At 37.8% G+C, this 23,988-nt stretch overlaps 1 protein-coding gene across 2 annotated transcripts in view; it reads left to right on the forward strand.

The window, feature by feature from the left end:
- The window catches only part of CARF (calcium responsive transcription factor), a 79,065-nt gene extending 56,323 nt beyond the window's left edge, over positions 1 to 22,742 (forward strand). The window contains exons 17-18 of one of the 2 annotated variants that reach the window (XR_007517933.1): positions 417 to 445; positions 20,752 to 22,742. The gene's annotated coding sequence lies outside the window, so the exon portion shown is untranslated. Of the gene's footprint in view, positions 1 to 416; positions 1,161 to 20,751 lie in introns of those variants that run through there. The other variant, XR_007517932.1, reaches the window with a different exon arrangement.
- The last annotated feature ends 1,246 nt before the right edge of the window (positions 22,743 to 23,988 follow it).

Genomic DNA, 23,988 nt, shown 5'->3' on the forward strand with positions numbered 1-23,988 from the left:
ATTTATACTTTTTATAAAAAACCTTTTCAAGATTTAGAATAATAGATCTTCACTTTTCAGTAATGGCAGTGATTTACTATTAAATATTTCACCCATTGAACTGTATTCTTTGGATACATTCCTTTTCTGATGTTGAGTTACTAAGGAGAAATGCTTGTTAAGGTATAAGCCCTAGTCAGGTATCTGTGATGATGCGAGATGTCAGAGGATTCAAACTTTGACACTTGATCAAGAATAAAACATAGTTAAAAAATATTTCTCTCGCTTCATTCCCTGTAAACGTCTCTTCTGATACTGTTTTTTTTTTATCATGAAAACAAAGTGACAATGCATTCTCCCTGCAAACAAACAAAAAATAAAAAAGAGAACAAGAAGAAAGGTTTAAATCCCTAATTATATACTCTTTTGGTTTTTAGGTAGAAACTGGAGCTATCAATATTTTCATGTAAGTATTTCAATGAGTAGCTCTTTAAAAATGTTTTCTGAATGAGTTTTTAAAAAGTCATTTGTCCTCCAAATGCATGTTCAGTCAAAATATATCAGTATTGCGTTTAGAGGTGCTTAGCATCACTTTTTAAAAACTATGTTTACATATTTTTAATGTTTAATTATTTCCTAAATACACAGGGAATTAAATACTGTGCATAAAATTTCCAGTATCTGTATTTGGCATTCTCCTAACGGCTCTACAGCGAAGTGTGACATATATTCTTTTGTGTCATATATTACAAGGTGTAATATCTGTAGTGGGGAGTTGGAAGTTCAGAATAAGCAGAAGGTCACAGTTACAGCTGAGCTTGTCTCTTCATGTTCCAAGCCCACAAGTGACCTTTGTGTATATTACAGTGAATTACAGATAAACGCAGCCACGGTGGGCCAGTCCCTCAATAGCAATTTTCTGTGTAAGCAGTTAGTATGCTTTAAAAAAGGTAACTCTTTCCTAAAAAGCACAAAAGAAATAGAAAACATAGGTTTTGGAATCTGTTGCTTCATTAGAGCTTCTAATTTTGAGGCCCACCGGCTTGCGTTTCATCTTTCTTTATATGTTCTCGCAATACATAATCATGTGGGTATGAGAAAGATTTTATTAAATTGTACCAGGTTTAAAAAGAGGTTTAAAAATGTGCGTATATATATTGTAACTTAATGTATAATGTCATTGTTATAATGTAATTTTTTTCATTAAAAGATTCTGTGTTATTTTTTTCTTAAACTTGTCAGTTTCTTTTTTGTACTTTTCCTGGAGATGGTGCTATTTTTTTTTCGTCTTGAAGATGCTGAATAAACACTTTAATACTTGAGAATTATGACTAGAGATTTATGTTTGGCTTGGAGCCTGGAAAATTTTGAGCATAACTACCTGTAAATTTGAAGTTTTAAGCATAACTACTATTACCATTAGCTTTGGGTCTATATATGCATATATCATTTAGTACTCAGCAAAACAGCGAACCATCAACATTTTAAAACAATGCATATAATAAGGTATAAGTAATCCTTTTGTCCCCACATTTTGACAATGTGACATCTTCAAGCACAACTTTGTATTTTAGGAGTGATAACAGAGTATGTGATTTAAAAAGGAGTTATAGTTAATTTTTTCCCGCTTTGCTTCTTTGGAAACCCTGGTGGTGTAGTGCTTAAGTGCCATGGCTGCCTACTCTGACCTATAGGGTCACTGTGAGTCAAAATTGACTCAACAGCAGTGGGTTTGGTTTTGCTTCTTTGCTTTATTCCACTCTGTGATTATTTTTCAGGCCCACAGAAAATCTTAGTCTCTCCATAAGGGCGCTTGCATTGGCTGTTGTGTATTAGCTGGTTTAGACTTCAAGCATCTTCAAAAGTATATAGTTTTGATATATAAACATCTGTAATTCTACTTAATTAGCTTAGCATAATGACATAGCCTTAGTATACTTTTGCCACTTATGAATTCTATTGTTAAATAATACAAGTATTCAGTGCCTGCTGGGTTCTTAAACTTCAGGAATGAAACCAAAATTAAAAAAAAAACCTCACTTGTTAATGGATGCTAAAGTGATGTCATGCAAAAAATAAATTGTATGGTTAATACAGAAGAGCTTTGGTAATGTAATATGGGTATAAGAATGCTAAAACCAGAAGACAGGAGTAGAAGTCACATACAGGGAAGGTTTTTATTTTTAAGCATCTTTATATAGGTATAATTAACATACAGCAAACTGAACATATTTAAAGTGCACAATTTAATAAGTTTTGACCTATGTATACAGCTTGAAACCATCAGCACGATCAAGATAATGAGCATCTTCGTCATCCCCCAGAATTTTCTTGTACCTCTTTGTAGACTCGCCCTTTCCTTCCTCTCACCCTCCAACCCCCAGATAACCACTGATCTGCCTTCTGTTACTGAAGATCGGTTTGTTTTTTCTACAATTTTATGTAAATGAAATTGTACAGTATGAACTTTATCTGACTTTTGTCACTCTGCAGTTACTTTGAAATTAATTGATGTGGTAATGTGTATGAATAGTTCATTCCTTTTTGTTACTGAGTAGTATTCCATTGTATTAATATATTACAATTTGTTTATCCATTCACCTGTTGATGGACATTTGGGTTATTTCCAGTTTTGGGCTATTAGAAATAAAGCTGCTGTGAACATTTGTGTACAGGGCCTTGTATGGACATAAGCTTTCATTTCTCTTATACCTAGGAGTGAAATGGCTGGGTTATACGGTAGACATATGTTTAACTTTTTAAGAAAGTGCCAAACAGTTTTCCAAAGTGGTTGTACCATTTTCATTGCCATCAGCAGTGTATGAGAATTTCAAATATACTATATCCTAGCCAATAGTTGGTATGGACAGTCTTTTAAATTTCAGGCATTCTAATAGGTGTGTGAAAACCCTGGTGGCATAGTGGTTAAGAGCTATGGCTGTTAACCAAAAGGTTGGCAGTTCGAACCCACCAGGTGCTTCTCGAAAACCCTATGGGCAGTTCTACTCTGTCCTATAGGGCTCTATGAGTCGGAATCTACTTGACGGAAATAGGTTTGGTTTGGTTTTTAAATAGGTGTGTAGTGGTACCTCTCATTGTGTTCCCCGCCCCCCTTGGAGGTCAATTATTTCTTCATATATGTTTAACATGTTATATACACAAAATAATATATAACATATGTTTAAGTTAAAAACTTCATAACATAACGACTACCTACGAACCGACTACCAACCCAAGAATTATCCCAGTACCAGTGTCGCATCCCTCTTTCTTGTCAAAGGTATCTGCTACCCTGAATTGTGTGTTTACTTTGCTTTTTTTTTTTTTTTGATTGTGGTAAAGTACACATAAAATTTACTGTTTTAATAACCCTTTTTAAGCGTACAATTCAGTGATATTAAATACATTCACAGTGTTAATGCAGCCAGTACCATCATCTATTTCCAGAGCCTTTTCATCATGCCAAACAGATATTCTGTACCCATTAAACAATAACTACCCATTGTCCCCTCCTCCCAGCTACTGGTAATCACTATTCTACTTTCTCTCTTTCTGAACTTGCCAGTTCTAGATAACCTTGTGTAAGTGGGATCATGCAGTATCCTTATTTCACTTAGCATGCTTTTAAGGTTCATCTACACTGTAGCATGTATCAGAACTTCATTTTTAGAGCTGGATAATTTTCCACTATATGTATGTACCAAACATTGTTTATTCATTCATCTGTTGATGGACAGTTGGGCTGTTGCCACCTGTTGGTGGGAAATCAGAGTGGGCTTCATTGAGAAGGCATATGTAAACAAATTCTTGAAGGGAATAAGAGAGTTAACCATGCAGATACCTAGGGAAGAGCAGTGCAGTCAGAGGGAACCGAAAGTTTGGAAAGTGCCTGGTATTTTTGAGGGTCGCTAAGACTGGTATGGCTGGATTAGAGTGAGCAAATGAGAGGGTACTAGGATATGAGGTCAAAGAGTTAATAGGGAGTTGGAATCATGTAGGGCCCATGAGCCATAATCTAGATTTTGGCTTTTACTCTAAGTGAAATGGGATGGGTTTTCGGCAGATAAATGACAATATGATCTGATTTACCTTTTAAAAGGATCACTATGGCCATTGTGTGGAGAATAGAGTTTACAGTTTGTCTCCTCTTACTAGATTATAAATTCCACAAGGTCAGGAATTTTTTAATTTTTTGTTCATCAATGTTTCACAGTGATAGATAGAAAAACACTTTTTTAGGCATTAGTATTATGAAATTGCCTTCATTTTAATTAATGTACATATGTAGGTTTGACACGCATACAAATTCATATACCCAGAAAACCCAGTGCCCTTGAGTCGATTCCGATACAGACTACAAATGTCTGAACATAAAATACCAAGTGCCAGGGAATATAGATATTGTCTAGCTCTAGTAAGGGACTAATGACTAGAAATGCAGGCACTTCAGAAAGAAGCAGTTTTTAGCTGTACTTTATTATTATTGAAGGTTTATAGATCTTAGTGTTTCAAAGTGAGGGGTAAATTTTTGATTTATTTACCTCACTGCTTCTGCTTAGTCCAGGAGCTATTTGTCATTTAACAAATGTTCTTCCAAGTTTCTAGAAAATATTTTTGAATGAAGAAATGTCCACATTTAAGATTTTTGAGTGTCTTTGTAGAAAATAAATGGAAAGTAGTTTGAATAGACAGGGGAAAGCTGTCGAGGGGAGAGAATTGCTAAAGACATGTCTTGAGTAAGAGAAGAGTGTTGGGATCTAGTTCCCAAGTAAAGGGTTTGGCTTTAGATAGGAGCGTGTATACAAGGCAGACTACCTATGTGGGTAAAGATGCTATAGTAGGTGAGTAAAAGCGAAAGTCTATGAAAATTCTCTTCTGATTACTTCAGTTTTTTTGGTGATGAGACTGGTCAGATTGGTTGTGTGTTTTTCTCCAATCATGATCTGAATATTTATCAAGAGCAAGATAGTATGCTACTTGCTAGAAGTAGAAAGATTAACAAAACCTAATCCTAGCCCCATGGGGACTCACTGTGTAGTTGACAGTTGTACATTCAACCAATTGTAGTATGGTATGAAAAATACTATCAATCCAAACAAAGGAAAAAACGTTTTAAGTCAAAGAGGGAGTTCCAGGTTGATGAACAATTAAGGTTGGCAGAAACATAGGATATTGTGCAGGGAATGGCAGAAGATTATGCTAAGAAGGCAGAAGATTGTGAAGGGCTTTTTATGCTCTATTGAGTCCATACCTTATTGTGTATGTAGTGAGGAATAACATGATCAGCTTTACTTTTTAGTATGATAACATCCTTCGAAGTATGGAGGATGGATTAAGGAAATTGAGGAAAGAGAACAAGTAAAGACAGTACTCAAGAGCTAATTAATATTGTGTCATTGGGAGGTTAGGGAGGAGGGGTTGTATTTTAGAATTTATGGGATTTATTGACAAGAGATTGTAAAAGAAGAAGAACAAAGAGCAGGTGCTAATATAACACTCCGAGAACAGAGAGAACTAGCCACTCCTCAGTGGAAATGAGTACAGGGTGATCCAAGTAGGCCAAACTGAACCATAGCAATACAACAATGACAGTGTCCTAGTTATGTATTGCTGTGTAACAAATCGCCCCAAAACTTAGTGACTTAAAACAATGACAATAATTTTGTATCTCTCATGTTTCTGTGGGTAAGGAATTCAGAAATGACTTGGCTGATGAGTTCTGGCTCATAGTTTATCATCGTGCAACTGCGGTTAGGCAAAACGGTTTGGAGCTAGAACAGCAGGAAGCTGTTTAGCAGTTGTAGGCTGGTTAGGCATCTGTCTCCCTCTTCATGTAGTCTCTCCACACAGACTTGTGGGTTTCCTCACAGTATGGCAGCCTTAAATGTCTTACAAGGTGGCTGTAAGATCTAATGATGCATCTCCTCATAGAGAGAGGGCCAGGAGGAATTGTATCACTTTTTCTAACCTAGCCTCAGAAGTCGCATTCTTTTCATCCAGGTAGACAGAAGGTTGGTCCAGGTTCAACGGGAGAGGACATAGGTTCCTTCTCCTTATAGGCGAAGTATCGAATGATTAGTGGATAAAATTATCACTGACAGAAACCAATATCCAGACCCCAAAAGGGATGTGGAATGTGACTCCTAAACCAGTGGTAAGTAGTTCCAAATGTACTTTCATGAATGGCATGAGGTTACAAAAGATTTCTCCCAGCTCCCAGATGCCACCCTAGGGCAGAGAATGCCTAAAATAGACCATATTTTAAACTGGAAGAGACTGTGATACCTTTCATGAGAAACATCAATAGTTTTCCCACAATGAGTGGCAATGGAAGTTTGAGAGGAAGGTAAGATCAGTCATAGAAAAAAAAAGTTACAGTTCCTTATACATCCGGTTTCTGGCTATTCAATTTAAACCTGTAACATTTATTTATGCCCAATTTTGACTTAAAAAGAAATTGAAGCAGCATATGTTTTGTTGTTATTAGGTGCCGTCAAGTCGGTTCTGACTCATAGCGACACTATGCACAACAGAAATAAACACTGCCTGGTCCTGCACCATCCTTACAATCATTGTTATGCTTGAGCTCATTGTTGCAGCCACTGTGTCAGTCCACCTTGTTGAGGGTCTTCCTCTTTTTGGCTGACCCTGTACTTTGCAAGCATTATGTCCTTCTCCAGGGACTGATCCTTCCTAACAACATGTCCTAAGTATGTAAGATGCAATCTCGCCATCTTTGCTTCTAAGGAGCATTCTTGTTGTACTTCTTCTAAGGCAGATTTGCTCATTCTTTTGGCAGTCCATGGTATATTCAATATTCTTCACCAACACCACAATTCAAAGGTGTCAATTCTTCTTCAGTCTTCCTTATTCATTGTCCAGCTTTCGCATGCATACGACACAATTGAAAATACCGTGTCTTGGGTCAGGCGCACCTTAGTCTTCAAGGTGATGTCTTTCCTCTTCAACACTTCAAAGAGGTCCTTTGCAGCAGATTTACCCAATGCAATGCGTCTTTCATTTTCTTGACTGCTGCTTCCATGGCTGTTGATTGTGGATCCAAGTAAAATGAAATCCTTGACAACTTCAGTCTTTTCTCCGTTTATCATGATGTTGCTCACCGGTCCAGTTGTAAGGATTTTTGTTTTCTTTATGTTGAGGTGTAATCCATACTGAAGGCTGTGGTCTTAGATCATCATTAGTAAGTGCTTCAAGTCCTCTTCACTTTCAGCAAGCAAGGTTGTGTAATCTGCATAACGCAAGTTGTTAATGAGTCTTCCTCCAATCCTGATGCCACGTTCTTCTTCATATAGTCCAGCTTCTCAGATTATTTGCTCAGCATACAGATTGAATAGGTATGGCGAAAGGATACAACCCTGACACACGCCTTTCCTGACTTTAAACCAATCGGTATCCCCTTGTTCTGTCTGAACAACTACCTCTTGATCTATGTAAAGGTTCCTCATGAGCACAATTAAGTGTTCTGGAATTCCCATTCTTCGCAATGTTATTCATAATTTGTTGTGATCCATATAGTCTAATATCTTTGCATAGTCAATAAAACACAGGTAAACATCTTTCTGGTATTCTCTGCTTTCAGCCAGGATCCATTTGACATCAGCAATGATATCCCTGGTTCCACGTCCTCTTCTGAAAGCGGCCTGAATTTCTGGAATTTACATGTCAATACATTGCTGTAGCCATTTTCTAATGATCTTCAGCAAAATTTTGCTTGCGTGTGATATTAATGATATTTTTCTGTAATTTCCGCATTCACTTGGATCACCTTTCTTGGGAATAGGCATAAATATGGATCTCTTGCAGTCAGTTGGCCTGGGAGCTGTCTTCCATATTTCTTGGCATAGACGAGTGAGCACCTCCAGCGCTGCATCCGTTTGTTGAAACATCTCAATTGATATTCCATCAATTCCTGGAGCCTTGTTTTTTGCCAGTGCCTTCAGAGCAGCTTGGACTTCTTCCTTCAGTACCATTGATTCCTGATCGTAAGCTACCTCTTGAAATGGTTGAACATCGACTAGTTCTTTTTGGTTTAATGACTCTGTATTTCTTCCATCTCCTTTTGATGCTTCCTGCATCATTTAATATTTTCCCCATAGAATCCTTCACTATTGCAAATCAAGGCTTGAATTTTTTCTTCAGTTCCTTCAGCTTGAGAAATGCCGAATGTGTTCTTCCTTTTGGTTTTCCATCTCCAGCTCTTTGCACTTGTCATTAATACTTTACTTTGCCTTCTCGAGCAGCCCTTTGAAATCTTCTGTCCAGTTCTTTTACTTTAGCATTTCTTCCTTTTGTTTTAGCTGCTTGATGTTTATGAACAAGTTTCAGAGTCTCCTCTGACATCCTTTTTGGTCTTTTCTGTCTTTTCGCTTTCTTCATGTCCTTGATGTCATTCCACAAGTCATCTGGTCTTCAGTCACTAGTGTTCAAAGCATCAAATCTATTCCTGAGATGGTCTCTAAATTCAGGTGTGATATACTCAAGGTCATATTTTGGCTCTTGTGGACTTGCTTTGATTTTCTCCTGTTTCAGCTTGAAGTTGTATATGAACAATTGATGGTCTGATTCACAGTTGGCCCCTGGCCTTGTTCTGACTGATGATGTTGAGCTTTCCCATCATGTCTTTCCACAGATGTAGTCAATTTGATTTCTGTGTGTTCCATCCAGTGAGTTCCATGTGTAATAGTCACCATTTATGTTGGTGAAAGAAGATATTTGCAATGAAAAAGTCGTTGGTCTCACAAAATTCTATCATTCGATCTCTGGCATTGTTTCTATCAACAAGACCATATTTCCCAACTACGGATCCTTCTTATTTGTTTCCAACTTTCGCATTCCAATCACCAGTAATTACCTTGATTGCATGTTCTATCGATTTCAGACTGCAGCACCTGATAAAAATCTTCTGTTTCTTCATCTTTGGCCTTAGCGGTTGGCGCGTAAATTTGAATAATAGTTGTATTAACTGGTCTTCCTTGTAGGCGTATGGATATTATCCTATCACTGACAGCATTGTACTTCAGGTTAGATCTTGAAATGTTCTTTTTGACGATGATGCAACACCATTCCTCTTCAAGTTGTCATTCCCAGATAGTAGACTATATGATTTTACTCCATCCACATCGTTAAGGTCGACTCTACTTTGAGGAGGCAGCTCTTCCCCAGTCATCTTTTGAGTGCCTTCCGACCTGGGGGCTCATCTTCTAGCACAATAGTGCTGGAAGCAACATATTATAAGAACTTAAACAATAGAATAATGGTTAAAACATGAGTATACGTGATATAGGGGGGCGGGGCCAAGATGGCGGACTAGGTGGACGCTACCGCGGATCCCTCTTGCAACAAAGACTCAGAAAAACAAGGGAATCGATCACATACATAACAATCTACGAACTCTGAACAACAAGCACAGACTTACAAATGGAAAACGAACAAATACGGGCAGACAGTGACCGTTTTCAGAACTAGGAGCCAGCGTACCAGCTGATTACCTGGAAAATCTAGTTTCCCAGTGATGGCTCGGAGACAGCAGTCCATATCAAACCACATAAAGAAACAGACCATGACGGCTTCTCCAACCCCCCAAACAAAAGAATCAAAATCTTTCCCAAATGAAGATACAATCCTGGAATTATCAGATACAGAATATAAAAAACTAATTTACAGAATGCTTAAAGATATCACAAATGAAATTAGGATAAATGCAGAAAAAGCCAAGGAACACACTGATAAAACTGTTGAAAAACTCAAAAAGATTATTCAAGAACATAGTGGAAAAATTAATAAGTTGCAAGAATCCATAGAGAGACAGCATGCAGAAATCCAAAACATTAACAATAAAATTACAGAATTTGACAACGCAATAGAAAGTCAGAGGAGCAGACTCGAGCAATTAGAATGTAGACTGGGACTTCTGGAGGACCAGGGAAACAACACCAACATAGCTGAAAAAAAATCAGATAAAAGAATTAAAAAAAATGAAGAAACCCTAAGAATCATGTGGGACTCTATCAAGAAGGATAACTTGTGTGTGATTGGAGTCCCAGAACAGGGAGGGGGGACAGAAAACACAGAGAAAATAGTTGAAGAACTCCTGACACAAAACTTCCCTGACATCATGAAAGACGAAAGGATATCTATCCAAGATGCTCATCGAACCCCATTTAAGATTGATCCAAAAAGAAAAACACCAAGACATATTATCATCAAACTTGCCAAAACCAAAGACAAACACAAAATTTTAAAAGCAGCCAGGGAGAAAAGAAAGGTTTCCTTCAAGGGAGAATCAATAAGAATAAGTTCAGACTACTCAGCAGAAACCATGCAGGCAAGAAGGGAATGGGACGACGTATACAGAGCACTGAACGAGAAGAACTGCCAACCAAGGATCATATATCCAGCAAAACTCTCTCTGAAATATGAAGGCGAAATTAAGATATTTACAGTTAAACACAAGCTTAGAGAATTTGCAAAAACTAAACCAAGACTGCAAGAAATGCTAAAGGAGATTGTTTGGCCTGATGACCAATAATATCAGGTACCAGCACAATACAAGGTCACAAAACAGAACGTCCTGATATCAACTCAAATAGGGAAAGCACAAAAACAAACAAGACTAATTCTAAAAAATAAATAAATAAACAAAATAATACACATAACAGGAAATCATGGAAATCAATAGATAAACGATCACAATAATCAAAAAGAGGGACTAAATATAGGAGGCATTGAACTGCCAGATGGAGAGTGATACAAGGCGATATAGAAGGATACAAGTTAGGTTTTTAATTAGAAAAATAGGGGCAAATAATAAGGTAACCACAAAAAGGAATATCAATTCCATAACTCAAGAAAAAAGCCAAGAAAAACGTAACGACTCAACAAACACAAAGTTAAACATTATGAAAATCAGGATCTCACAAGCTACTAAGAAAAACGTCTCAGCACAAAAAAGCATGTGGAAAAATGAAATGGCCAACAACACACATGAAAAGGCATCAAAATGACAGCACTAAAAACTTATTTATCTATAATTACGCTGAATGTAAATGGACTAAATGCACCAATAAAGAGACAGAGAGTCACGGACTGGATAAAGAAACACGATCCATCTATATGCTGCCTACAAGAGACACACCTTAGACTTAGAGACACAAACAAACTAAAACTCAAAGGATGGAAAAAAATATATCAAGCAAACAATAAGCAAAAAAGAAGAGGAGTAGCAATATTAATTTCTGACAAAATAGACTTTAGACTTAAATCCGCCACAAAGGATAAAGAAGGACACTATATAATGATAAAAGGGACAATTGATCAGGAAGACATAACCATATTAAATATTTACACACCTAATAACAGGGCTGCAAGATACATAAATCAAATTTTAACAGAACTGAAAAGTGAGATAGACACCTCCACATTTATAGTAGGAGACTTCAACACACCACTTTCGGAGAAGAACAGGACATCCAGTAAGAAGCTCAGTAGAGACACGGAAGACCTAATTACAACAATCAACCAACTTGACCTCATTGACTTATACAGAACTCTCCACCCAACTGCTGCAAAGTATACTTTTTTTTCTAGCATACATGGAACATTCTCCAGAATAGACCACATATTAGGTTATAAAACAAATCTTTGCAGAATCCAAAACATAGAAATATTACAAAGCATCTTCTCAGACCACAAGGCAATGAAGCTAGAAATCAATAACAGAAAAACTAGGGAAAAGAAATCAAATACTTGGAAAATGAACAATACCCTCCTGAAAAAAGACTGGGTTATAGAAGACATCAAGGAGGGAATCAGGAAATTCTTAGAAAGCAACGAGAATGAAAATACTTCCTATCAAAACCTCTGGGACACAGCAAAAGCAGTGCTCAGAGGCCGATTTATATCGATAAATGCACACATACAAAAAGAAGAAAGAGCCAAAATCAGAGAACTGTCCCTACAACTTGAACAAATAGAAAGTGAGCAACAAAAGAACCCATCAGGCACCAGAAGAAAACAAATACTAAAAATTAGAGCTGAACTAAATGAATTAGAGAACAGAAAAACAATTGAAAGAATTAACAAAGCCAAAAGCTGGTTCTTCGAAAAAATTAACAAAACTGATAAACCATTGGCTAGACTGACTAAAGAAAAACAGGAAAGGAAACAAATAACCCGAATAAGAAACGAGAAGGACCACATCACAACAGAACCAAATGAAATTAAAAGAATCGTTTCAGATTACTACGTAAAATTGTACTCTAACAAATTTGAAAACCTAGGAGAAATAGATAAATTCTTGGAACAATACTACCTACCTAAACTAACACATTCAGAAGTAGAACAACTAAATAGACCCATAACAAAAAAAGAGATTGAAACGGTAATCAAAAAACTTCCAACAAAAAAAAGTCCTGGCCTGGATGGCTTCACTGCAGAGTTCTATCAAACCTTCAGAGAAGACTTAACACCATTACTATTGAAGGTATTTCAAAGCATAGAAAAAGACGGAATACTACCCAACTCATTCTATGAAGCTACCATCTCCCTGATACCAAAACGAGGTAAAGGCATTACAAAAAAAGAAAATTTTAGACCTATATCCCTCATGAACATAGATGCAAAAATCCTCAACAAAATTCTAGCCAATAGAATCCAACAACACATCAAAAAAATAATTCACCCTGATCAAGTGGGATTTATACCAGGTTTTTATGCAAGGCTGGTTTAATATCAGAAAAACCATTAATGTAATCCATCACATAAATAAAACAAAAGACAAAAACCACATGATCTTATCAATAGATGCAGAAAAGGCATTTGACAAAGTTCAACACCCATTTATGATAAAAACTCTTACCAAAATAGGAATTGAAGGAAAATTCCTCAACATAATAAAGGGCATCTATGCAAAGCCAACGGCCAATATCACTCTAAATGGAGAGAACCTGAAAGCATTTCCCTTGAGAACGGGAACCAGACAAGGATGCCCTTTATCACCGCTCTTATTCAACATCGTACTTGAAGTCCTAGCCAGGGCAATTAGGCTAGACAAAGAAATAAAGGGTATCCAGATTGGTAAGGAGGAAGTAAAGTTATCACTATTTGCAGATGATATGATCGTATACATGGAAAACCCTAAGGAATCCTCCAGAAAACTACTGAAACTAATAGAAGAGTTTGGCAGAGTCTCAGGTTATAAAATAAACATACAAAAATCACTTGGATTCCTCTACATCAACAAAAAGAACACTGAAGAGGAAATAACCAAATCAATACCATTCACAGTAGCCCCCATGAAGATAAAATACTTAGGAATAAATCTTACCAAGGATGTAAAAGACCTATACAAAGAAAACTATAAAACTCTGCTGCAAGAAATTCAAAAGGACATACTTAAGTGGAAAAACATACCCTGCTCATGGATAGGAAGACTTAACATAGTAAAAATGTCTATTCTACCAAAAGCCATTTATATATATAACGCACTTCCAATCCAAATACCAATGTCATACTTTAAGGGGATAGAGAAACAAATCACTAATTTCATATGGAAGGGAAAGAACCCCCGGATAAGCAAAACATTACTGAAAAAGAAGAAGAAAGTGGGAGGCCTCACCCTACCTGATTTCAGAACCTATTATATAGCTACGGTAGTCAAAACAGCCTGGTACTGGTACAACAACAGGCACATAGACCAATGGAACAGAATTGAGAACCCAGATATAAATCCATCCACATATGAGCAGCTGATATTTGACAAAGGACCAGTGTCAGTCAATTGGGGAAATAATAGTCTTTTTAACAAATGGTGCTGGCATACCTGGATATCCATTTGCAAAAGAATGAAACAGGACCCATACCTCACACCATGCACAAAAACTAACTCCAAGTGGATCAAAGACCTAAACATAAAGACTAAAACGATAAAGATCATGGAAGAAAAAATAGGATCAACCCTAGGAGCCCTAATACAGGGCATAAACAGAATACAAAACATTACCAAAAATGACAAAGAGAAACCAGATAACTGGGAGCTCCTAAAAATCAAACACCTATGCTCATCTAAAGACTTCACCAAAAGAGTAAAAAGACCACCTACAGACTGGGAAAGAATATTCAGCTATGACATCTCAGACCAGCGCCTGATCTCTAAAATCTACATGATTCTGTCAAAACTCAACCACAAAAAGACAAACAACCCAATCAAGAAGTGGGCAAAGGATATGAACACACATTTCACTAAAGAAGATATTCAGGCAGCCAACAGATACATGAGAAAATGCTCCCGATCATTAGCCATTAGAGAAATGCAAATTAAAACTAGGATGAGATTCCATCTCACACCAACTAGACTGGCATTAATCCAAAAAACACAAAATAATAAATGTTGGAGAGGCTGCGGAGAGATTGGAACTCTTATACACTGCTGGTGGGATTGTAAAATGGTACAACCACTTTGGAAATCCATCTGGCGTTATCTTAAACAGTTAGAAATAGAACTACCATACAACCCAGAAATCCCACTCCTCGGAATATACCCTAAAGATACAAGAGCCTTCACACAAACAGATATATGCACACCCATGTTTATTGCAGCTCTGTTTACAATAGCAAAAAGCTGGAAGCAACCAAGATGTCCGTCAACGGATGAACGGGTAAATAAATTGTGGTATATTCACACAATGGAATACTACGCATCGATAAAGAACAGTGACGAATCTCTGAAACATTTCATAACATGGAGGAATCTGGAAGGCATTATGCTGAGCGAAATTAGTCAGTTGCAAAAGGACAAATATTGTATAAGACCACTATTATAAGATCTTGAGAAATAGAAAAAACCGAGAAGAACACATACTTATGTGGTTACAAAGGGGGGAGGGAGGGAGGGAGGGAGGGAGAGGGCTTTTTACTGATCAATCTGTAGATAAGAACTGCTTTGGGTGAAGGGAAAGACAACACTCAATACAAGGAAGGTCAGCCTAATTGGACTGGATTAAAAGCAAAGAGGTTTCCGGGATAAAATGAAAGCTTCAAAGGTCAGCAGAGCAGGGGCTGAGGTCTGGGGAACTTGGTTTGAGGGGACTTCTAAGTCAATGGGCAAAATAATTCTATTATGAAAACACTCTGCATCCCACTTTGAATTGTGGCGCCTGGGGTCCTAAATGCCAACAAGCGGCCATCTAAGATACATCAATTGGTCTCAACCCACCTGGAGCAAAGACAAAGGAAGAACACCAAGGTCACACGACAACTAAGAACCCAAGAGACAGAAAGGGCCACATGAACCAGAGACCTACATTATCCTGAGACCAGAAGAACTAGTTGGTGCCCAGCCAGAATCGATGTCTGCCCTGTCAGGGAGCACAACAGACAACTCCTGAGGGAGCAGGAGACCAATGGGATACAGACCCCAAATTCTCATGAAAAGACCATACCTAATGGTATGATTGGGACTAGAGGAATCCCAGAGACAATGCTCCCCAGAACTTCTGATTGCACAGGACAGGAACCATCCCCGAAGACAAATCATCAGGCATGAAAAGGACTGGTCAGTGGGGGGGAGAGAGATGCTGATGAAGATTGAGCTAATTAAATCAGGTGGACACTGGAGAGTGTGTTGGCAACTCTTGACTGGAGGGGGGATGGGAAGATAGAGAGAGAGGGAAGATGGCAAAATTGGCACGAAACGAGAGACTGTAAGGGCTGACTCAATAGGGGGAGAGCAAGTGGGAGAAGGGAGTAAGATGTATGTAAACTTACATGTGACAGACTGATTGGAATGGTAAATGTTCACTTGAAGCTTAATAAAAATTAAATAAAAAAAAAACATGAGTATACGTGATATAGATTCTCTGAAAACTTACTTCTTTGTTTTTCTTCTGTTGATTTTCAAAACTTAGCTTGCAAATTCAATGTGTATTGGGTGGGGTGAGTAAATCAGGACAAACTTTGGGATAGGAATTTGACATGATGTATTAAGAGCTTTAAAAAAATGGTCTTTTTTTTTTTTTTTAATCTTACAATTCTAGTTCTAGCAACCTATCGTAAGGAAGTATTTACAGATATGGTCAAAAATTTTTGTTCCAAGTTGTTGGTTGCAATTGTATTTATGACAGCCAAAGTAAAGAGAGAAAGAGAATATTAATGACAATAGAAAAGTAATCAAACAGATGATATTGCAGCAATATGATGGGATATAGTGCAGTCATTAAAATTGTATTCCCAGGATATTTTATGGCATGGAAACATACAATGTAATAAGTGAAGAAAAGGAAAGATTATTTCATCTTCTTCGGTGGGGAAAAAAACGTATATTTGCATAGATAAAGCCTTGAATAGTGTAAATATTTTTCTTTACATTCTCTATTTTCTAATATAACAATATATTTTGTAGTCAAAGAAACAAAATTGTTATAAAAGTTCAGTGTGGTCATTAGGGATTTGTTGACATTTATTAAGACATATTTACTTTGCTCCTAATATGTGGTGGTGGTGTTAGTTGCCGTTGAGTCAGTTCTGAATCATAGTGACACTACGTAGAACTGAATGAAACACTGCCTGGTCCTATGCTATCCTCACAATCATTGTTATGCATAGCCTATTGTTGCAGCCACTGTGTCAGTCCATCTCCTTCAGGGTCTTCCTTTTTTACAATGACCCTCTACTGTAAAGAACACGATGGCCTTCTCCTGGGACTGGTCTCTCCTGATAACATGTCCAAAGTACGTGAGATAAAGGCGCACCATCCTTGCTTCCAAGGAGCTGTCTGGCTGCACTACTTCAAAAACAGATCTGTTTGTTCTTCTGACAGCCGATGGTGTATTCAATATTCTTCACCAACACCATAATCCAAAGGTGTCAATTCTTTGATCTTCCGTATTTATTATCCAGCTTTCGCATGCATATAAGGTGATTGAAAGTACCATGGCTTGGGTCAGGTACACTTTAGTCCTCAAAGTGACACCTTTGCCTTTTAAGAGTTTAAAAAAGTCTTTTCCAACAGATTTGTCCAATGCAATATGTCTTTTGATTTCTTGGCTGTTGCTTCCGTGGACGTTAATTGTGGATCCAAGTAAAATGAAATCCTTGACAACTTCAGTATTTCCTGTTTATCCTGATGTTACTTATTGGTCCAGGCATAAGAATTTTTGTTTTCTTTATGTTGAGGTGTAAAGCATACCGAAGGCTGTGGTCTTTGATCTTCATCAGTAAATGCTTCAAGTCCTCTTCACTTTCAGCAAGCAAGGTTGTGTCATCTGCATATTTGTTAATGAGTCTTTCTCTAACCCTGATGCCCCATTCTTCTTCATATAGTCCAGCTTTTTGCATTATTTGCACAGCATGGAGATTGAATAAGTATGGTAAAAGGATACAACCCTGACACACACCTTTCCTGACTTTAAACCACATAGCGTCGCCTTGGCCTGTTCGAACAACTGCCTCTTGGTCCACATACAGGTTCCTCATGAACACAATTAAGCATTCTGGGATTCCCATTCTTCACAGTGTTACCCATAATTTGTTATGATCCACACAGTCGAATGCCTTTGCATAGTCGATAAAACACAGGTAAACATCTTTCTGATATTCTCTGCTTTGAGCCAAGATCCATCTGACATCAGCAGTGATATCCTTCATTCCACGTCTTCTTCTGAATCCGGCTTGAATTTCTGGCAGTTCCCTATTAATGTACTGCTGCAGCCATTTTTAAATGATCTTAGGCAAAATTTTACAAATGCGTGATATTAATGATATTGTTTAATAATTTTGGCATTCTTTTGCATCACGTTTGTTTGGAATGGGCACAGATATGGTTCTCTTCCAATTGGTTGGCCAGGCAGCTGTCCTCCAGTTTTTTGACTTAGACCATTGAGCACCTCCTGAGCTGCATCTGTTTGTAGAAAAATCTCAATTGGTATTCCCTCGATTCCTGGAGGCTTGTTTTTTCCACTACCTTCAGGACAGGTTGGGCTTCATCCTTCAGAACCATTAGTTTTTAATCAAATGGTACCCCCCTGAAATGTTTGAATATCAACCAATTCTTTCTGGTATGGTGACCCTGTGTATTCCTTCCATCTTCGTTTGATGCTTCCTGCATCACTGAATATTTTCCCCATAGAATCCTTCAGCATTGCAACTCAAGGTTTGAATTTTTTCTTCAGTTCTTTCAGCTTGAGAAATGCGGAGCATGTTCTTCCCTTTTGGTTTTCTAACTCCAGTCTTTGAACATTTTATTATAATACTTTGTTTTCTTGAGCAACTCTTTGAAATCAGCTCTTTTACTTCATCATTTCTTCCTTTAGCTTTAGCTGCTTGACTTTCAAGAGCTAGTTTCAGAGTTTCTTTTGACATCCATTTTGGTCTTTTCTTTCTTTCCTGTCTTTTTAATGACCTCTTGCTTTCTTCATTCATGGTGTCCTTGATGATGTTCCACAACTTGCCTGGTCTTTAGTCATTAGTGTTCAATGCATCAAATCTGTTCTTGAGATGGTCTCTAAATAAAGGTGAGATGTATACTCAAGGTCATATGTTGGCTCTCGAGGACTTATTCTAATTTTCTTCAACTTCAACTTGAACTTGCATATTTGCAATTGATGATCTGTTCCACAGTCAGCCCCTGGCCTTGTTCTGACTCATGATATTGATCTTCTTCATTGTCTCTTTCCCAGATATAGTTGATTTGATTCCTGTGTATTCAATCTAGTGAGGTCCGCATGTATAGTCACCATTTATTTTGTTGCAAAAAGGTAATTGCTATAAAGAAGTCATTGATCTTGCAAAATTCTATTATGAAATGTGCAAAGACCTGGAGTCAGAAAGCCAAAAGGAAAGAACACACTCGACATTTCTCAAGCTGAAAGAACTGAAGAAAAAATTCAAGCCTCGAGTTACAATACTGAGAGATTCTATGGGGAAAATATTAAATAACACAGGAAGCATCAAAAAAGATGGAAGGAATACACAGAATTACTGTACCAAAAAGAATTAGTTGACATTCAACCATTTCAAGAGGTAGCATTTGATCAAAAACCAATCGTACTGAAAGAAGTCCAAGCTGCACTGAAGACATTGGTAAAAAAACAAGGCTTCAGGAATTGACGAAAGCCAATTGAGATGTTTCAACAAATGGATTTAGCGCTGAGGTGCTCACTTGTCTACACCAAGAAATTTGAAAAACAGACAGCTACCTGGCCAACTGACTAGAAGAGATCCATATTTGTGCCCATTCCAAAGAAAGGATAGCCAACATAATGCCAAAATTATCTAACAATATCGTTAATATCATAAAAAAAAAATTTTTTTTTTTTACAAGTAAAATTTTGCTGAAGGTCTTTCAAAAGTGGTTGCAACGGTACTTTCACAGGGAACTGCCAGAAATCCAAGCCAGATTCAGAAGAGGATGTGGAACAAGGCATGTTATTGCCAATGTCAGATGGATCTTGGCTGAAAGCAGAGAATACCAGAAAGATGTTTACCTGTGTTTTATGGACTATGCAAAGGCATTCAACTGTGTGGATCGTAACAAATTATGGATAACATTGCAAGGAATGCTAATTCCAGAACAGTTCGTTGTGCTCATGAGGAACCTGTACATGGACCAAGAGATAGTTGTTCAAACAGAACAAGGGGATACATAGTGGTTTAAAGTCAGGAAAGGTATGTGTTAGGCTTGTATCCTTTCACTATACTTATTCAATCTGTATGCTGAGCAAATAATCCGAGAAGCTGGACTATATGAAGATGAACACAGCAACAGGTTTGGAAGAAGACTTATTAACAACCTGCTATATATGCAGATGACACAACCTTGCTTGCTGAAAGTGAAGAGGACTTGAAGAACTTACTGATGAAGATCAAAGACTACAGCCTTCAGTATGGATTAGACTTCGACATAAAGAAAACAAGAATCTTCACACCTGGACTAATAAGCAACATCATGATAAACAGAGAAAAGACTGAAGTTCTAAAGGGTTCCATTTCACTTGGATGCATAATCAAAGCCCGTGGAAGCACAGCTGCAAAAGACTTCTTTAAAGTGTTGAAAAGCAAAGACATCACCTTGAAGACTAAGGTATGCCTGACCCAAGCCATGGTATTTTCAGTCGCCTCCTATGCATGTGAAAGTTGGACGATGAATAAAGACTGAAGAAGAATTGACGCCTTTGAATTGTGGTGTTGGAGAACATATTGATTATACCATGGACTGTCAGGAGAACGAACAAATCTGTCTTGGAAGAAGTACAGACAGAATGCTCCTTAGAAGCAAGGATGGAGAAACTTCAACTCACGTACTTTGGACACGTTAGCAGGAGGGACCAGTCCCTGGAGAAGGACATCATGCTTGATTAAGTAGAGAGTCATCAGAAAAGAGGAAGATTCTCTACGAGATGGATTGATACCATGGTTTCAACAGTGAGCTCAAGCACAACAATGATTTTGAAGATGGTGCAGGACTGGGTAGTGTTTCCTTCTGCTGTACATGGGGCCACTATTTGTCAGAACTGACTTGATTGCACCTAACAACAACAACAACAGTAAATATGTATGCAAGGTAATTGTATGGTTTGTTTCTTAAAGAAATTGTTACACTTTATTAAGATAGTAAACGCATAGAATGCTGCAATGGCTTTCCAACAGCAGAGCTGAAGCGTTCACTGAGAGGCAACCCTTTGAAAGGATAGGTGCCATCCTTCAAGACATAGTATATGTATTAAATCAGAATTCTCATGATTGTGCTGTTTCCAACAGGAAGAATACATGGGTCCAGGAACTATGGGTGGAATCAGGAGTGGACCTATTAACCGTCATTCTCCATGACACACTGAGGGATTGTGTGCTTTCCATCTCCTCAACTCTGGGCTCGTCAGGATTGGAGGTCTTGATCTCCAAAGGGAGCATACTCTTCTGAAGGGTAATAAAGTTTTTATTGAACTACAAGCTATGGCTGCTGCCAGTACACTTTGGAGTCCTTGCCTCTAGGGACCAACAGGCAAGAAGAGACAGTGTCATGGATTAAATTGTGTCCCCCCAAAATATCTGTCAAATTGGCTAGGTCATGATTCCCAGTATTATGTGATTGTCCGCCATTTTGTCATCTGATGTGGTTTTCCTGTGTGTTGTAAATCCTGTCTTTAGATGTTAATGAGATGGAATTAGCAGCAGTTATGTAGACTCAATCTACAAGATTAATCTATAGTTTAAGCCAATTTGTTTTGAGATATGAAAGAGAGAACCAAGCACAGAGACAGGGGAGACCTCATACCACTAAGAAACAAGAGTCAGGGGAATATTGCATCCTTTGGAGCCGGGGTCCTTGCACTGAGAAGCTCATTGACCAGGGGAGATTGATGACAAGGACCTTCCCCCAGAGCTGACAGAGAACGCCTTCCCCTGGAGCTGGAGCCCTCAGTTCGGACTTCTAGCCTCCTAGACTGTGAGAGAATAAGTTTCTTTTTGTTAAAGCTATCCTCTTGTGCAGAAACCCTGGTGACGTAGTGGTTAAGTGCTGCGGACCAAAAGGTCAGCAGTTCGAATCTGCCAGCTGCTCCTTGGAAACTCTATGGGGCAGTTCTACTCTGTCTTATGGGGTCACTATGAGTCGGAATCAACTTGACAGCACTGGGTTTGGTTTGGGTTTTTTTGGATCCTCTTGTGCTATTTCTGTTATAGCAGCACTAGAAAACTGAGACAGCATTGTAATTGACTCTGATCAGCAGGAGGGGGTAGGGCAGGGAATACTACATGTGGAACCCAGATGATCTGTCTGAGTGCTTTTTGGTACTCCTTTGCCCTTTTGTAACTGAATGGAGAAGTATAGCAATGACATCCTGAGAATCATATTATGACCAAGGGTTCAGATGCCTCAGGAATTAAGAATTGGGTAACCCACCAAGACCTGATAAGGTGATAGTTAAGGATGAGGGGAATTTAGAATGACTCATGGAAGAGGGAGAGGTTGAGCACCAGTTGCAACCCTAAGGTCAACTGCAGTGTCAGAGGGTGTATGTAGTTCATCCCACTAACTTAATCCTTGTAAGTTTTGCCTCATGAAGAAAGATCCCAGGAACCCTGGAGTGGCTGCACTCTTACCCAAGGGAAAAGGTAAATCTGTTCAGCACAAGAAGTGAACTGTGGTAGCTAGGAAAATGAGCTCTTTGCTACAGGTAGGGTAAATGACAGAAAAGTACACAATTTCTGTACTCTGAATCTACCATTGTGTTTGTGCTGAAGCTATGCTTCCTACCATCTCCATGACTACTGACCATAATATAGCATATTTACATTTAACAGTTTCATGCAAGTGAGAGGAATTTGATTTCTAGGCTTGCTCATGAAACTATTTCAGATCAGTCTGTCCAGATAATTATGGGTTGTAATGTATATATATATGTATACACACACACACACACACACACACACACATATTTATATACATATAATTTATGTATTTCCTCAGTGGTTCTCAACCAGGATGATTCTCCCATCTCCCCCCACCCTTTCCCTAGGGAACATTGGCAGTTTCTGCAGACATTCTTCATGATCACAACCGGGTAGTTCATTTAATGGACAGACACCAGGGATGCTGTTAAACATCTACAATGCACAGGACAGCCCCCACAACAAAGAATTATCCAGCCCAAAATGTCAATAGAGTGAAAGTTAAGAAACGCTGATACACACACACACACACACACACACACACACGGACATTATATACATATAAATTCTATATATACACATTAAAATTAAGCTACATGTAAACATTCAAAACATATTAAAGTTCACTGATAATGAGTATTTTGTTGTTAGATCAAAAGTTTTTAATAAACATTTTATTTTTAGAATGTACATTACTATAGTGACTTTTTTGGATTTGACTCTGACTTAGTTATAAACAAAGTTTATAAATGGCAATTGAAACTTACTTTACAAGTGTGTTGAGTTAAAATTAGTCAACAAATGTAGTTTGTAAAATGTCGGTTGATATAGTATGGGTAGAATCTGAGTTAAAATTATTTGGCTGAAAATGTAACATTTTAGGTCTTAAAAATATATTATTGTAGGGTTATGCACATAAAATCATGTTATGATTTTCCAGTTGTACTTATAAACTAAGCCTGGGATTTGAGTTGATTTTGAATGAATTCTCAGAATTCTATTTCCTTAACAATTTTTCTGATATGTACCTGGCACATACTAGGTGATCAGTAAATATTTCTTATTGAAAGGCTACATTGTAAATTACAATTTGTAAATACAGCTTGTGATTATACTGCTTAAAATATTCTCATTAGTTTAATCATTTAAGAACATTAAATGTTTGTACAGTATTTGAAAGAAGAAAATTGACACTAAACAGCCAGGCTTTTGAAGCTAAGAATCAGAATCATTTAGCAAATCAAAAAGTAGTTAAAAACTTAATAAATTCACAAGGAGGTAGAAAGCATTTGAGAGGAGATTTGTGTTAGCCAATTTCTCTAGAAGTGAAAAATATGTAACAAGTAGAATGTAGTGTAATAGTAAGAAAATACTTGCACAGAATTAATGTGGTTTGGAGAAGGTTTTCAGGGAATGTCTTGGAATAGCAGCAGTAACCCATACATTGGCTGTATATGAAAGTATTATGATATCATCCATTTATTGGAGGCAAGATCTTTAAAAGAGATTTCAAAGATAGATTAGGGATGACTCCAAAATAGTATTGTTTTGGGAGTGGGGGCGGTTAACACGAGTTTCTTCCCAACTTGGAAGGAGGTGTCAAGATAAAAAGTCTATCTGTTTCCAGAGAACCCCTGAGGGAGCAGGAGAGCAGTCGGGTGCAAACCCCAAATTCTCATAAAGAGACCAAGACTTAATAGTCTGACTGAGACTAGAATGACCCCAGAGGTCATGGCCCCCAGACCTTCTGTTAGCCCAAGATAGGAACCACTCCCAAAGCCAACTCTTCAAACAGGGATTGGAGTGGACTATGGGATAGACAATGAT

Source organism: Elephas maximus, chromosome 6 (genome assembly GCF_024166365.1).
Source record: "Elephas maximus indicus isolate mEleMax1 chromosome 6, mEleMax1 primary haplotype, whole genome shotgun sequence".
Taxonomy (NCBI): Eukaryota; Metazoa; Chordata; class Mammalia; order Proboscidea; family Elephantidae; genus Elephas; species Elephas maximus.